This window comes from Equus caballus, chromosome 19 (genome assembly GCF_041296265.1).
Source record: "Equus caballus isolate H_3958 breed thoroughbred chromosome 19, TB-T2T, whole genome shotgun sequence".
Classification (NCBI taxonomy): Eukaryota; Metazoa; Chordata; class Mammalia; order Perissodactyla; family Equidae; genus Equus; species Equus caballus.
In genome coordinates, this window is record NC_091702.1 from 36,557,786 (window position 1) to 36,573,882 (window position 16,097).

At 37.9% G+C, this 16,097-nt stretch overlaps 1 protein-coding gene across 16 annotated transcripts in view; it reads left to right on the forward strand.

Moving 5' to 3' along the window:
• The window catches only part of LPP (LIM domain containing preferred translocation partner in lipoma), a 637,546-nt gene that overhangs the window by 501,811 nt on the left and 119,638 nt on the right, over nucleotides 1–16,097 (forward strand). The gene's annotated exons all lie outside the window — the stretch shown is intronic.

Below are 16,097 nucleotides of genomic sequence, written 5' to 3' on the forward strand. Positions count from 1 at the left end.
TCAATTAACTTTTTTTTTTTTTTTTTTAATTTTTTTTATTTTTAAAGATTTTATTTTTTCCTTTTTCTCCCCAAAGCCCCCCCGGTACATAGTTGTGTATTCTTCGTTGTGGGTTCTTCTAGTTGTGGCATGTGGGACGCTGCCTCAGCGTGGTCTGATGAGCAGTGCCATGTCCGCGCCCAGGATTCGAACCAACGAAACACTGGGCTGCCTGCAGCGGAGTGCGCGAACTTAACCACTCGGCCACGGGGCCAGCCCCGAAATCAATTAACTTTTAAAACTACTTTATCTTCATCTATGTCAGTAATATCCATAGTTTGATTTTATAGGTTGAAGAACTAGTTGCTTTTTTCCCCTAAAAGACATTAAACTAATGTTTATCCATGAACTCTCTAATGTTTAAAATATTGAGAAATGTGGATATAATTCAATGAGAAGACAAACTGATGGAATGTCATAGACAAATGATGTCAAGTTTACCCACTGAGTTAGGTTTTATAAAATAAACAGTTTTTTTACACCCAAAGTCCTCATGTTATTGTGAGAGGGCGGGAAGTGATGTAAAGAGCCAGACATCAAGCATTCAGAGGCCTAACATTGTCCTGCTGACTTGCTGTGACATCTTAGGCCAGCCCCTTTTCCATGGGCCTCATCTCTTATATTAGGAGATTGGACTACATGGTCTATTGGGATCCTTTAGCCTCTTAATTTCTTTGCCTCAAACACTTTTCATATATTGTGCTCTATACACCATTAAAATGTAGGTGAATAGGAAAACAGCTGCTCTGTGTAAAATTACAACATTGCTTACTTCAGAGTTCTGCAGAAGAATTGGAAAAGAAACTCAAGAATTATATTTCCTAGACTATTTTATATTCTGCCCAGTGCTGTTGCTCATTTCTTAAGGTTTATGAGAAGATTCCCTGTGTTTAAAGTAGCTTTAAGTGTCAGTTAATAAAAATAAAACAGGATTGTAGAATATAAGGAATACTGTGTACTGAGTTGGATGCCCTAGCATCATTGTTTAAGGATTTTCCTGGGTCAATAATGTTGTTCACTAATGGTACTTGGCATGCAAAAGTGATATTGATATCAGTAACCATTAATGCGACAGTAGTCTTCAGTGTAGATAATACAGCGCTCCCATAAAAATGAATAATTCATCTTTTATTACCTGTCATAGTGAAACAAGCACTGGATTTTGGAGTCAAGAAATCCAAGTGTAATTCCTGTATCTTCTTTGTGTGGCATTGGTGACATTGGACATTTGTAAAGTGCTTCAGAACATATTGGTATGCATTATTTAAAAACACTATTTTAGCAGTGTTAAGATTAGAGTTATCATTTTACAAGAGAAACCAACCTATCTAAGGACAGGTTAAGAGATGGAACCAAATTCTTGATTTACGTTTTCTGGATTAAATTACATGTACTTTAAGCAATTTTATACAATCTCATAACCTTCCTGAGTTTCAGTTATTTCACCTATTTAAAAAGATCTTTATCTCTATTTTATATGTTTATTGTGAGGATCAAGTTAAATAAACAGATGTGAAAATGCATTGTAAATGATAACAGATCAAAAATGTCAAAGATGTTAGTATCACTTCCCAGTGTAGCCTCTGACTTGATTTATGCCGTTTATGATTAGTGTGTAATAATCAACCCCTCTGAATTTTTAATGTTAGTGTTTGTCTCTATTTGAATTAACATGTTGTGTTTTCTTATGGTGTTCTCTTGTTATTGGAATATCATTAGAGAATACAAAAAAATGTTTTCAGTCATTGTGTGTGAGAAAGCAACACACAAAGACATACCACAGTATTCTCATTTGCTGAGCAAACTACTCTTGCTTTTTAATGTGGAATGCAGGAGAACTAATTGAAAAGACACAAAAATGAATTTTGACTCAGATTGTGCAGGATGAATCATAACCCACTTTCTCGTCTGAGATGTGAATAAAAAATCTAAAGAAAACCAGCCACCACACAGCTTACTGTCAGTGTCAGCATAATCAATATAGAGTGTTTTTCAGCAGAATAAAGACTGTATTACTACTAGACTGAGAATTGCAGGTAGTAGAAAACCCAGTTAATTTTCCTTTGTCTATGGTTTGCTGAAATCATCTTTCTTTTTCTGCCCTGGTTAAAGCATTGCAATCAGGAGAGTTTGAAACCCATCAGCAATTGTTGCCCAAACCATTCGGAAATGTACCTGTGATCTCTATTGAACAATGAAAGACCAGTCAGAGGCTGGACAAGCTTGGACCATATCTGATCCTAGTGTCCTCTTGTCAGACAGTAGAGATCAGGGAGACAGCAAAGTAACAGAAACCAGGCTAGGGTGGAATTGCTGCTTTTGAATGTAACTTACTTGTGTTACTGATGTGAATGATTAAAGAAAAGTGAAGACTTTATCCTGCTGGGGTCCAGGATCCAGATGTATAATATACTTCACTTGCAAATGTAGCTAATTTTTTTTTAAAAAAAAAGGGGGTCTGGTTATACAAATAGAGAGATACTATAAACCACCCTGGGACTTAGTCTGCAATTCCTAAGTCAGAATTAATTTCTTTCTAATTCTTGTCACTGTTGTGTTTTATTCAAACTTTGATGGCCTTTATTTTTCATCTATATACAAATAGACACACACACATATATATGTTATATATACTATTTAATATGCATATTATATATTATACATAATATATATGTTTATATGTCTATATCTCCTACTTTACTGTAAGATCGCTGAGAGAGACCACATCTTCCTTATGTTGCTCTTTCCCAAGGAGTAAAGTAAGTAGTGAGAGCCAGATGAGTCCTTAAATCTCTGCATGCCGCTCCACCAAGACTTTTACTGGCAATAGAAATTCTCTAGTCTGACTTGATCCTAAATGTTCCCACTAATGGTTTTGTTTAAAATAAGACTAACACGTATTGAGCACTTACTATATACTATCAGTTTTATTTACATTACTCACATTTTTGAACTATAAACCTATGAGGTAGGTATTGGTCTTTTACAGATGAAGAAATTGAAGCAAAGAGGAGTTAAATAGTTTGCCTAGGGTCTAGTACTTATTGGAGTCGCAATTTGAACCCAGAGCCTGGCTCTTAACCCCGCTACATATACTACGCCTCTGACGATAGCTTGCAGAAGGTCAGCTAACTAGACTTGGCAGAAGATTGGGCCCACAAAATTTCTGCTTATCATATGGCTTTCCTGCCAAATCCCATTCTCTTTCTCCCCCTGCTTCTCTCGGGGGATTTTTTTGGTGTGATTTGATTTCCTCTGATTGAAGGTCCCATCACTGACCAGGCAGCGGGGAGAAATCCAGGTGCACCATCTCTCTGTTCGCGCTACATCAGATACCTGCTTGGACACTGTCTTGGCTCCCCTACAAGAATAATAGTGCCCAGCTGGGCCATTTACTCCAGATGATATAAGACAAGTGCTGAATGTAATTCTATTTCTGTTAACAGCACTTGAGATGTATATCTCTATTCCTCTGTTCCCACTTGAAACCTGGTTCTTGTGATTTTAGCAATACCTACATCCAGAAACCCCCTTTCCCCAGTGCTCATCCCAATCCAGTGCTGCCTTGTTTCCTATATGGAAATAGTTATTTTAAATTTTTATCAATCCATCTGCAGTGGCATCTTCTAGTCTAGTGAGCCTTAGAAAAAGCCAAATCTAGTCTCACCGCTGAAGTGGAAATGAGAGAGAGCAGGGAGAAGGGAACTCATCTTGAAAATAAGGTCACCCTATTGACATGTCATCAAGCAGAAGAGTTCAATGCAATAGCTAGCAATTGGCTCGCTCGGTCGGAAGTTGATGCTATTTTAGGCTGTCAGCAGGAGTGTCAATGTATCTGCGAATTTTGGCATTTTATTTCATTAAGGTGGTTCAGGAAGCCAGACACTGATTAACTGATTCTTCGACTTAGTTCCCACTCCTAATTTTGGATATGTGGTGTCTTCAGGCAGCTGTTGTGACACCCTGATTCTCAAGAAAACTTCTCTTGTGCTTCTAAAGCAATTCTGGAAACAGTCTACCCCACATCCTACTATCCTGGAATCTCCCAGGCGCTACATCTCTGGTCACAGGTGGCGTGGGGATACTACTGCTTCCGGTTCTCCTCTGGCAGATCAAGGAAATACAACTCAGGTGTGTACATCCGGTTGCCATCCAAATTTGTCTGTAATAGCAGCATTCTCCCTGATGCATTGGGCTCAAGGTGGATTTTCATTTGAAGATCACGTAAGAAGATAACCTGTGGAAGGAATGGCCTCAGCATTGCAGTTACTTTCCAACTCAAGAGATACATACCCTAGACAGGCCACAAGATTTGTTTAGGTAAGACTAGGAAAATTCTAAATGTGTTTTTGTTAAGGATTTGGGATCTGATTTCATTTATAAACATGCTTTAAATGAGAATGCTAAAGATTTCTAGATAGGATATTTATGGTATTCGTTTGTTCTTTCCTTTATTTATTTAATTGTTATTGAAGGCCTACTGTGTGCCAAGCACTGTCCTAGATATTTCCGTTAAGCAGTAGTCTACAAAATAGAGTCAGGCATGTTTACAAATAACTCCATTACAATATGATAAATGAATTGCTGGAGTTAGGTAAAAAGTACTGTGGAGGAGGACAATTAAAGTGGCTTACTATGATTGGAAAAGTGGAAAAAGGTTTTCTAACATTGATCTTGTTGGGACTGAATGGGAATGGAATTTTCCAGGTAAACCATGAATTTAAGGGTGTCTCAGACGAACAATTCAGTGGGTACAAAGAGACCAAACAGAGAATTGTAAAAAGTACAGTATGACTAGAGAATAGTGTCTAGGAGGGGAAATGAGACTAAAAGGACGATCACCAGTGAGATCAGAAGGGCTTCTTGTTTCCTAAAGAGTCTAGAGTTTGTCCTGAAGGCCCTGAGGACCCATGAAGGGTTTAAACAGGGGAATGATGTGACTGGTAGTTACTGATTAAAGATCACTCGGGTGCTGTTGAGGGGCCAGGCGTTGAACAGGGGAGGATTTAGGAGACCAGAGGTCAGTCTGGGTGTCATTTGCATTAGTCTAAGGGGAATGATGAGAGCCTGAACCAAGGCAGCCATGTTGTGACCATTCACGGGAGAGTAAAAGAGGAGGATGAGACTTGTTCCAGGGCTTCTGTCTTAGGTTGATGATGATATCATTAAGCAGAGTGAGAAAACAGAAGCTCAATAGTGACATCCCATCAGTCCCCAGAGATCCTTCTTATCGGGAAGCAATTTAGTTCCATTTGTCAATGCCTATTGAACACCTACTGTGTGCAGGTACTGTTGTAGACATTGGCACAACAGCAGTGAGTAAATCACACAAAGAGCCTCTGTTACGGGACTTCCGTTCTAGTAAGGACAGACAACACATAAATGAGTCAAATCTCTAGTATGTCAGATGGTGGTATGTCCTATAGAGAAAAATTAAGCGGAAAAGGGAGATGGTGAGTGATACAGTGCAGGTCGTGGTGGAAATTCACAGAAAATAATGGGACAAATGTAATTGTAAGGTTCCTCTTTTTGGTGAAATATGGTCTGCCTAATTTTGTTTCCTTTCCATTTGTGTTTATTTTATAAATTATTGTTTCCCCAAACAAAGGAAATAAACACCAAATAGCAACATAAACATTTATAAACACATAGATGTATGCACAGTGCTTGTGTTGCCAACATAACACATGCCAGGAAAAACAAAAGAAAACAGCAACTAAAACAATAAATATAAAAAAAGGGACAAAATGGAGATTCCCTCAGACACTAATCCTTGTCATTCAAATCACTGGATAGTTTGAATTAGAAAGTCACAGAAAGAAGAGAGAGAATCAGTATTTGAACCAGGGTAGTAATTCTGATTTTCATGGTACTGGGAGACCTTAGATTTAATCCACATCCCTTAGTTTAGACAGAGAAACTTGGGCCTAGTGAGGAAGTAGCTTATTCAAGGGGACCCAGGTAGGTCTAGAATTCAGGTTTCCTGATGGCTCATCTGGGGATCCTACCATTATCCACCATACCAAAGAGGCCAGAAGCTTGGGATCTGGGATCTGACCTCCTGGATTTGAATTTCTACTTTGCCACAGTGACCTTGAGCAAATTTCCCCTCTCTTTGAACCATTTTCCTCATTTGCAAAATAGAGATGTTTATAATAGTATTTATGGTAGTGTTTTTGAGGTTTAAAGAAGTTAACAGTAATACATATAAATTACTTACAGCAGTGCCTGACACGTAGTTTGTGTTCAGAAAATGTTCACCACATTATTGCAATACCAAGGGTGTTGGAACATCATAATGTAGATTACTTGGGCTTTGTGTGTTTGGGCATAAACTTGAAACCAGTCTCTGATGATAGCCACACATAAGATCTTCTGGAATTTCCAGTTAAGATATTAAAATATTAGCCAGTTCGTTTGGGTCATTGAGTAGATATAAAACACATTAAAATAACTTTGATATGCATTTTATTCAAAGAAGTTCTAGACAATCCATTCTAGAGGTGAGTTATGTGAGATTCTAAACCAGAAGTGAGACCCTGGCCTTTAAAGACAGAGACACGTCTTACTCGTTTCTGTACCTCTAGCACAGATTGGCCTCATAATTGTTGGCAGTACTCATTTATTGAGTACTGACTACGTGCCAAGCACCATGCTGAATGCTTTACACGGCTGACCATACTTACTCCTCACTGCAGGGAGGCATTCATATCTGGATTTTACAGATGAGAAAATTGAGTCCGAGGCAGTTCAGTACCTTGTCCAAGGTCACACAGATAAGATAGGAAGAGGCACAGCCTAGATTTTCATAAACCAATCCCTGTTTCTCAGCATGTCTGTTTTTAATGATGATACTTTTCTCAACTGTCTACTATATTCTGCGATTAGTCTACATTTTATGCTACTGTCCTTTCTGTGTCATTCCTACTACTCATTCAGAGAATGATAAAATTATAGATTGTTTTTTACTGGAGGGAGTTTCCTGGTTCTCAACTTGAAAACTAAGAATCACCTGAGGGAACTTTATCACTATACTTACACAGCCATGCACACCTACCCGGTACATACATCTGATTCTGGCGTAACCCTGGGCCCACCTCCACTGAGAAAATGCTGTCACTCTGAGAAAATTTAGCTGATGCAGTATACCATATTCCGCAGGTGTGATGAAAAAGAAAAAATAAAAAGGTTTGAAAGTTACTAATCAATTTTCAGGTCGTGAAAATTGAGAACCAGCCAGTGGCAATGACTTCCCCAGAGAGTGGCTAATATGTGACATCTACATGTAGAACCTGGGTCCTTCTGAACTCAGTGTTGGGCAATTGTCTTGTTTATTCCTCAGAACTACCCTTGTGGAATGCACTGTGTTCTCCTTGATGGTTCTTGAAGAAAGCAAGACGGAAAGAAGGATGTGATTAATTTGCCTGGAATCCTATAATAAATCAGTTGGTCCAGGGAAGACAAGCTTATTATATTATGCTGTTCTATAACTAGTCACTTGGTTCTAGTTAAGTAACAGCTCATCAATATGGAATGTACATTTTCATAATAGTAAGTTTGTGGGTTGCATAGCTTTTTTGTGTCTGTTTTCAATTTCTGTTCCTTTGATAACTGAACAAATAGCAGAGCTGGTGAAACTCAGCAGGAGAATGATCTCCTCGATTTTCTGTGATCTCTCTTCTCTAGTGAGTCAGTATGTCTAGTAATGACGTAGGATATTATAAGGTTATTTGGTTTGTTTGTTAACCAAACATTTGTTGAGAGCCTACTATATATCATCACTGACCTAGGTGAGATGAATCTAGAGTTGCTGTAAATCCTTTCTGGAAAAAAAATGTGCTATAAATAATTAAATTCAGAGGTCTTTGCTCCCAAGAAACTCATAGACTGTTAGAGGTTAAGGAATCAAAAATACGTAATAATCCCTTTACCATGGGATGAATGTTATAAAGGAGTTGTGTACATATGGCTGTGAGAAAGAATGTCTGGAGACTCTGTGGTGACTGGGGTTATTAAGGGGTGATATCTGAGCCACATCTTCAAAGAGGAGCAGAATGTTTCTAAATAAAGGAGAGAAAGATGTTACATAGAGAAGAAATAGCACATGCAAAAGAACAGAGGTAGGAAAGCAAGATGTATTGCAAAACAGTAAGACACTGCAGACATCATAGCAGAAGTTCTCTGGGACTGAAGCAAAGTTGAGTTGAAGGAAAAGTAGGACATGGGAGGATAGAGAACCCAATGATGAAAGATCTGATGTGATATATAACAGAAAGAATCTTTTTCTGTGCAAATGGATGTTAAACAGATGGTAACATCAGATTAGTGAAAAAATAGAGGGGATAACTACTTTTATTCCCATGTAACACTACTAATACCTTGGATAACTTTATGAAACCACTTCACAGGGTATAATGGAGCTGGAAATTTCATGAGAACAAATTTAAGAGACTTGTGGGGTAAGAAAAGACATGTTGCTATCTTTTTTCTCATAGTTCAAAACAGGAAGTGCCTAGGTACGCAGAAATGCAAGTCAAGTCAACTATGTTTTTGGTGTGTTTTGTGTGTATTTTGATTTTCACACATCAGCAATACTACTGCTGAATACTACCATGTGAATAATCCACCAGATTCAATTGAAAGAGGACTGTCAGATTTTAAAAGTGCATCATTTGAACAAACAGATTTAAAGATTGCTTTCAGTTTTCAAAAAATAAGCAGATCCTCAGAAAATCATCGTGTGTGCATATGTGTGTGTGTGTGTGTGTGTGTGTGTGTGGTTAGTGCTGGTCCCACCTTCCAGTATTAAATGTTTCAAGGTCTTGGTGCCTACTTAAGAATTTATATGTGTTTAGAGTGAAAAGTACCTTAAAGTCATCTCCTAATTCTGTCATTTCTTGGATGAAGAAAATAATGGCCAGAGAGAAACAGTTGTCTAAGCCCCAGCCACCAACTGGCAGTGCCAAGGTTAAAATTGGTTCTTTCCATTATCCCTGGAAACCTCATTTCCTTTTTGCATTACTTATTTGCAAAGTGTTTTGTAGTTATGAATTGAGTGAATTCTCCCAAGGTAATAGATATTTTGGTACTCAATTGTAAATGTAGAAACAATAAGAAAGGAATGTTTGGGGAATTTGGTAAGGAAATATGATTGGATTTATCATATGTAACCTTAGTTCAAATCATCTTTCAAAAGAGGAAGGGGTAGGGCATTGGTGGGCAAAACACGAGAATACCTTAGGCTTTCTCGTCCATTCTTTACTCTTGAAGTGGTTTGATATGATATGAGGGTATTTTACCAACCTTAAAGGATTGTGTCAGTATTAGTTTATGATGGTTGTATTCGTTTTCTGTTGCTGCTGTGACAAATTACCAAAAGTTTAGTGGCTTAAAACAATACAAATTTATTATCTTACACTTCTGTGGGTCAGAAATTCAACGTGGTCTCAATGGGCTAAAATCACGGTGTTAGCAGATCTGCATTCCTTCTGGAAAGAACCCATTTCTTTGCCTTTTCCAACTTCTGGAGGCTGCCTGCATTCCTTAGCTTGTGGCCCTCTTCTTCCATCTTCAAAGCCTGCAACATAGCATCAGTGACCATTTCTCCATAGTCATGTCTCCCTCTGACCACAGCTTGGAAAGGTTCTCTGATATTAACCACCTATGTGATTAGATTGGGCCCACTTGGATAATCTCTGATAATGTCCCTATCTCAAGATCCTTAACTTAAACACATCTGAAAAGTCCCTTTTGTCATATACAGTAACATATTCACTGGTTCTGGGGATTAAGACCTGGTCGTTTGGGGGACATCATTATGCTGCCTACCACAATGCCCTTCTGGTAAATTTCCAATGGTCTTCTAGAGATAACAATGCCAGGCTGGTCCTTGGGACATGCATGGGGGTGCCCCCCAAAAGCCTGACTCTTAAGGAACCGAACTCTTCCTGTGGATTCTAATCTTGGATTAAAGGAAAGCTTATAATTTGCCTACAGTGTTTATGGTGCTGATAGCTCCACTGTGGGAAAGGTCATTCTGACTTAACAACCACATGAGGGTTCTGGAGCATGTAGAACAAATTTGCTGATGCCCAAGTAAGCTTGATCCTTTTAATGGAACATTTAAGCTCATAGGTTATTAGAATCTAAGCTATGGTTTCCCTTGACATTGGTCATCCTTGTCCACTCCTTCACTTAATGCATCTAGGCTCCTTCCTTCCTTTCTTTTTTTCCTTCTTTCTTTCCTTCCTTCATCCATTGTTTTCTTCCTCTCTCCCTCCCTATCTCCCTTCCTTTCCTTCTTTACATTTACAGAAAAGTGCTGGAAGAAATGAAGGAGAGGAGTGAGGGAAGAAGGACGAGAAAATAAATGTGTTAAAGAGTATATGGGTAAAGAGAAGAGGTCAGGAGGAAAAGTGTTCTATCCTCAACCCCTACCAATCTCAGGTAGTCTTATAAAACGGTTTTGTTTTCCGAAAATAGTTAAGACAGGAGTTCCAGAATTGAGTAGTAGAAAACTCCATGAAAGACACTAAAGGGAATTAAGGAATGTTGTGACTGATACTATGGGACAGGCTGTGTTCATCAAAGCATAGGGTGTTTCTGAATTAGAAAACAAACATGACTCCTGAGTGGAAATGTTAATTTCCAACAATGAGAACCAGGTCAGACCCAATTCAGAAATGAATAAAGTTATTCTAAGATCTGGATAGGAGGACAAATAAAGGAATGTGTTCTAATAGTTCTAAAGATACACTTGCATTGACGTTCCAAAGTTCCCTCTTCCAAGAGCCACTGTGCACTGTAAATTTCCATATTAATGCTGATTATGATGATTAAATTAATATTGATCATAAAAGGATATCCTACTAAAGAGAGAAAAGACAAAAATTTCTAATGTGTCAGATTCAAATTTCGTCTTTATAAAATGAAGGTGAAAAATATATTTCCAACAGTACTGGGATATAAAACAAGCTGAATAATGTCAGTGAGAATGCTCTCTAAACTGTTGGAGTTGTAAAAGTTCTTCTTTGTGCCCCTCTTCATTCTCTTATCTCATCTTAAAGGTAATTTATTTTCTCTTACTTGGGCCAGAGAGAAAAGTTGGATCAGCCACTGCTTTGGCTGCAGGTATCAAAGTGGAAGAATCCCAAGAGGAAGGCGAATTCTGAAAAGTGCTAGGACTGGTTGTCCTTGACCTCCTGCTGCCACAGTCCCCCACAGATGGTTTGAACTTTGCTACTTTAGAGATGGTTACCTTGACAGCGGTCCTAATTCTAATCCAAGTCTCATTGTACTATGTATAGGTGGAATCTAAGGGAAACATCCTTATATTTCTGTGCTGCAGAGTGGCTATGTCTATAGTAAAGAATTCTCAACCTATCTTAGGAATTTTATTTTCTTTCGCCAAAAAAATCTATGTATATGTGTGTATATATACATATATACATGCTAGTATGCTTCAATTAAGATACAAAAACCTCTGTAGAAAAACTGAAGAATTCTGTAATACTTCTGAAATGGAATTTACTGTTTGCTTGTTGCCCCGTAAATCTGTACTAAGGTCATTTTTTAAAAAACTAGGCTTCACTGTGTTATTCTCTCCCTTAACTTAAGTTGTATTTCACGCCCTTCAATATATTTTTATAATTTTCTTCATCTGAGTCATATGTCTTTTCACAATAACTTTATTCCAAGATAAATCAGGTTTTGTTGCTATTGTATAATCTTTTGGTTTGTTTCCATTTCTAAGTGGTTATTGCTTCTATAAAAGGAAGCTCTTGACTTTGCTTACCTATCCAAACGCCTTACTAAATTTTGTTACCAGTTCTATAACTGTTGTTGAGGTTATTTGCATTCTGCAGCTTGCAGTGTTAAATAACCCATGTTTATATTGCTTATCTCATCTTCTTGTCTTATGGCTTTCCTACAATTTTTGGAAATATTATTGAATGATAGCGATGGTATTGGACATCCCTTCTCATTACTCATTCTAATAACAATGCCTTTAGTATTTTATTTTGATAGAATGTTCATTGTTTCAGTTAAATACTTTTTTAATAGGAGATTTTATTCTACTTCTCTTTTGGATTTTTAAAATTAGAAATAGCCATTAAATTTTATTGTTTTCAGGTTTACTCAATGTTTTTTTTCTCATTTTACTTGTTCATGTAAATGAATTGTTAGTAGACTTCCTACAGTTGATCCATCCTTACATTGGTGGTATAGATCCTATTTTATAATATGTGCTACTTAATAATCTGGTAGCTTCAAGTTGTTAATGCTATTCATTTAGAATCCTTGTACCTATATTCATAAATTAGAATTGGCCTATATTTTTCTTTTTGCACAATATCATGGTTTGGTGTTAAGCATAGGCTAATCTTCTAAAATCAGTTTGACACTGTCCCACTTTTTCCCCCGTTGGTGAGGAAGATTGGCCCTCGGCTAACATCTGTGCCAGTCTTCCTCTATTTTGTATGTAGGACACTGCCACAGCATGGCTTGATGAGCGGTGTGTAGCTCCGCACTCGGGATCCAAACGGGCAATCCCCAGGCCACCAAAGCAGAGTGGTTGAACTTAACCACTACTCCACCGGGCCAGCCACCCCATTTTCTTTATATGATCTAGAATAATTTGAGTAATTTAGAAACGATGTATTCCTTAAACATTAGGGTGAACTGACCTTCAAAGCTCTATCAGTCTTCTTTATTAGTAGATCTCTAACAAACTTTTAAATTTTTTCAGTGATTATTGGGCTGCTGAAATTTCTTTTTTAATTTCTATTGGAATCCATTTGGTAGTTTAAATTTTGCTACAAAATCATCTATTTCCTCAAGATTTTTAACTGTGTTAGCATGATGTGGGCATGTTACTTACTTATAATTTTTAAAATATATTTGTGTTTATATCTTTTTATTTTGTCTATTTTTTCTATTTTTTTTTAAAGATTTTATTTTTTCCCTTTTTCTCCCCAAAGCCCCCTGGTACATAGTTGTATATTCTTCGTTGTGGGTCCTTCTAGTTGTGGCATGTGGGATGCTGCCTCAGCGTGGTTTGATGAGCAGTGCCATGTCCGCGCCCAGGATTCGAACCAACGAAACACTGGGCCGCCTGCAGCAGAGCGCGCGAACTTAACCACTCAGCCATGAGGCCAGCCCCTTTATTTTTTCTATTTTGCCTTTAGCTAAGCTTTCCTAAGAGTTTTCTTGTGTGTATATGTTTATGAGTGTAGAGTTTGAGTATTTTCTAACTTATTACTTTAGTCTTCAGCTTTATTAATTTCTACGTCCTACTTTTAGTTTATTTAGTTATTCGTTTTTGTTGCTTCTTGATCTGAATGTTAGTTCATTCATTCTCCATTTTTTTGTTGATGTTTAATAACAAAAGCATTTAAGTTATAAATATCCATTTGACATGGTCTGGATCCCATGGGTTTTGATGTGTCTTTTTAAATTTGTGATGAATATTTTATAATTCAGTGTTCTTCCATCTAAGAATTATTTAGAAATTTATTTCCAAGTCATTTTTATCTTTTTTTATTATTTCTCTAATTTTTGAAATGCAAAGAAATGAAGCCTTGAAATTTATTACTGACCTGTAAATTCCTGACTGAGCATTATAAAGCTTGCCCAGCTCATTGCTGAACTTGGTATTTTGTCAGCTGGGAACACTAAATACCCCCACTTAACTTGGTATTTGTAAAGCTCAGAGCAGCATTGGGTTCCTTTGCACTTTGGCAATTGCCCCATGGCTAATTTGGCCAATTTCCAATTCCTCAGGGAGAAACAAAGAATTGTCTCATTGCCACCTGCTATTAACTAAATGCTTAGGATTCAGTGTCCTAGGGGTGACTGGGAGACATGGGAATGGATTATTATGGCAGCCTGTGGAACCTCCTTCCCTGGGGAATTTTGAGAACAGCAAAGAACCATCTGTTTAGGGTGGTTTAAGAGCAGCCCTGCCTAAAGGCAGGTGCACGGATTAGATGACCTGTGAAGATTGTCATCCATCCCAGTGACTTCAATGGAAGGGATGCATTTGGTGAGTTTGAAAAGAGTCCAGGAGGAGCACTGATAGGTTTGGGGAGCATATGGTCAAGAGCCTGGGTATTCAGCCCTTCTTGAAATTGGAGCTACTTAGTGTCACCCTGTGCCTTGACTTTACGAATGCCACCCTCTACGTGTGAACCTGGCAATCAGTTATTCCACCCTTGAAAGTTATATGAAAATGTAGTTCAAACTTGGAGAAGTTCAAATCTTTCATCATAAGCAGAATTCTTTTTTCACAGAAAGCTCAACCAATCTCTACCTAGACATTAAAATACACTGTTGAGTCTGATTCTTTTGGTTAAGTCAGATCATTATGCACTGACCCACTGGTCTCGACTTTTCTAACTTTGGTCCTCGGAGGTGATTCTGTGTTTGTTACAGGCAATTAAATGGCTCAATTAATCCTTCAGAAGAGCTGTCCTAAGTATACCAACAATAAATTTATTGCAGGTACAAAGACAAAATGAGCCAGCAATGAAGTCTAATGGTTAAGATTCACTGTACCTCCTGCCACAGCCTGGGTTCATTACCCAGTCAGGGAACCACAGCACCCATCTGTCGGTTGTCATACTGTGGCAGCTGCATGTTGCTGTGATGCTGAAAGCTATGCCACCAGTATTTCAAATACCAGCAGGGTCACCCATGGTGGACAGGTTTCGGTGGAGCTTCCAGACTAGACAGACGAGGAATAAGGACCTGGATACCCACTTCCAAAAAAAACGGCCATGAAAACCCTATGAATAGCAGCAGAGCATTGTCTGATAGAGCGCCAGAAGGGAAGAGGATGGTGCAGAAAGACTGGGCAGAGTTCCACTCTGCTGTACACAGGGTCACTAGGAATCAGAATCAACTGAGCAGCACTAACAATAACAAAGATGAAATACTTAAATGAATTAACCAAGTTAAATCACCTGTATTGTGATCAAATTTCCATTGTATGTAATAATCTATTTTAAAGTCATGGAGGAAAAGAAATGTCGCCAAATATTTTCACAATGATGTGTCAGAGGTAAGAATTGGAGTTACAGCCCAACAGTTGGAAAATCATTGGTTGTCTATACAGGTATCGAAGTAGCCAGATAGCAAAGGTGGGCATGGAATAAGCCACCTGATTCATTTGACCATCCCAGCAGATTAGTGGGATTATGATTTAGGGGAGCCCTGAGGGGAGAGGTGGTTTTGATGAGCAGAATGGGGAGAGTAGACTAATTAGGAGAGGTTAACAGGGCCAGCCACAAACCTCTCCTGAAGTTTAAACTTCTTTAAAAATAAAGATTGTATCTTATCAAAAAAGTAGTACTTTCAGGGGCCGGCCCAGTTGCGTAGTGGTTAATTTTGCACAGTCTGCGTCGGAGGGCCAGGGTTCACAGACTCAGATCCCAGCACGGACCTCCACACTGTTCATCAAGCCGTGCTGTGGCAGCATCCCACATACAAAATAGGGGAAGATTGGCACAGATGTTAGCTCAGGGACAATCTTCCTCACCAAAAAGAAAAGAAAAGAAAAGTAGTGCTTTCAGAAAAAGAAAGATAGATCCTTAACCCACACTATCTACCCAATCCAAACAGATTAAAGAATTCAATGTTTAAAAACTAACAACAACTGTTTCAAAAACGTAGTGTGAAATATAAATATTGATCTGATCTAGTATTCAGGATTTTCTTTATGCTTTAAGTTTATAAAGTAATAAGGAACAATCACAAAAGAAATATCAATAGATTTGACAAAAATTTAAAAGTATATGTAAATGTCAGAGATAAAATTAATAAACAAATAAATAGGAAATATATTTGCAATAAATATGATACAGAGTTAATATCCATATGCAAATTTTCATGCAATTGCAAAAGTCCCAATAGGGAAAGGCAAAGGATGTAGACATTCTTAAAGGAGTAAATAAAATGGATAAGTAAGTTAAAAGAAATCTCATTCTCACTGGTATGTAATGAAAATTAAGACCCCTGAAGTCTAGTTTTTCATCTATGAAATTAGCAAAGATTTAGGA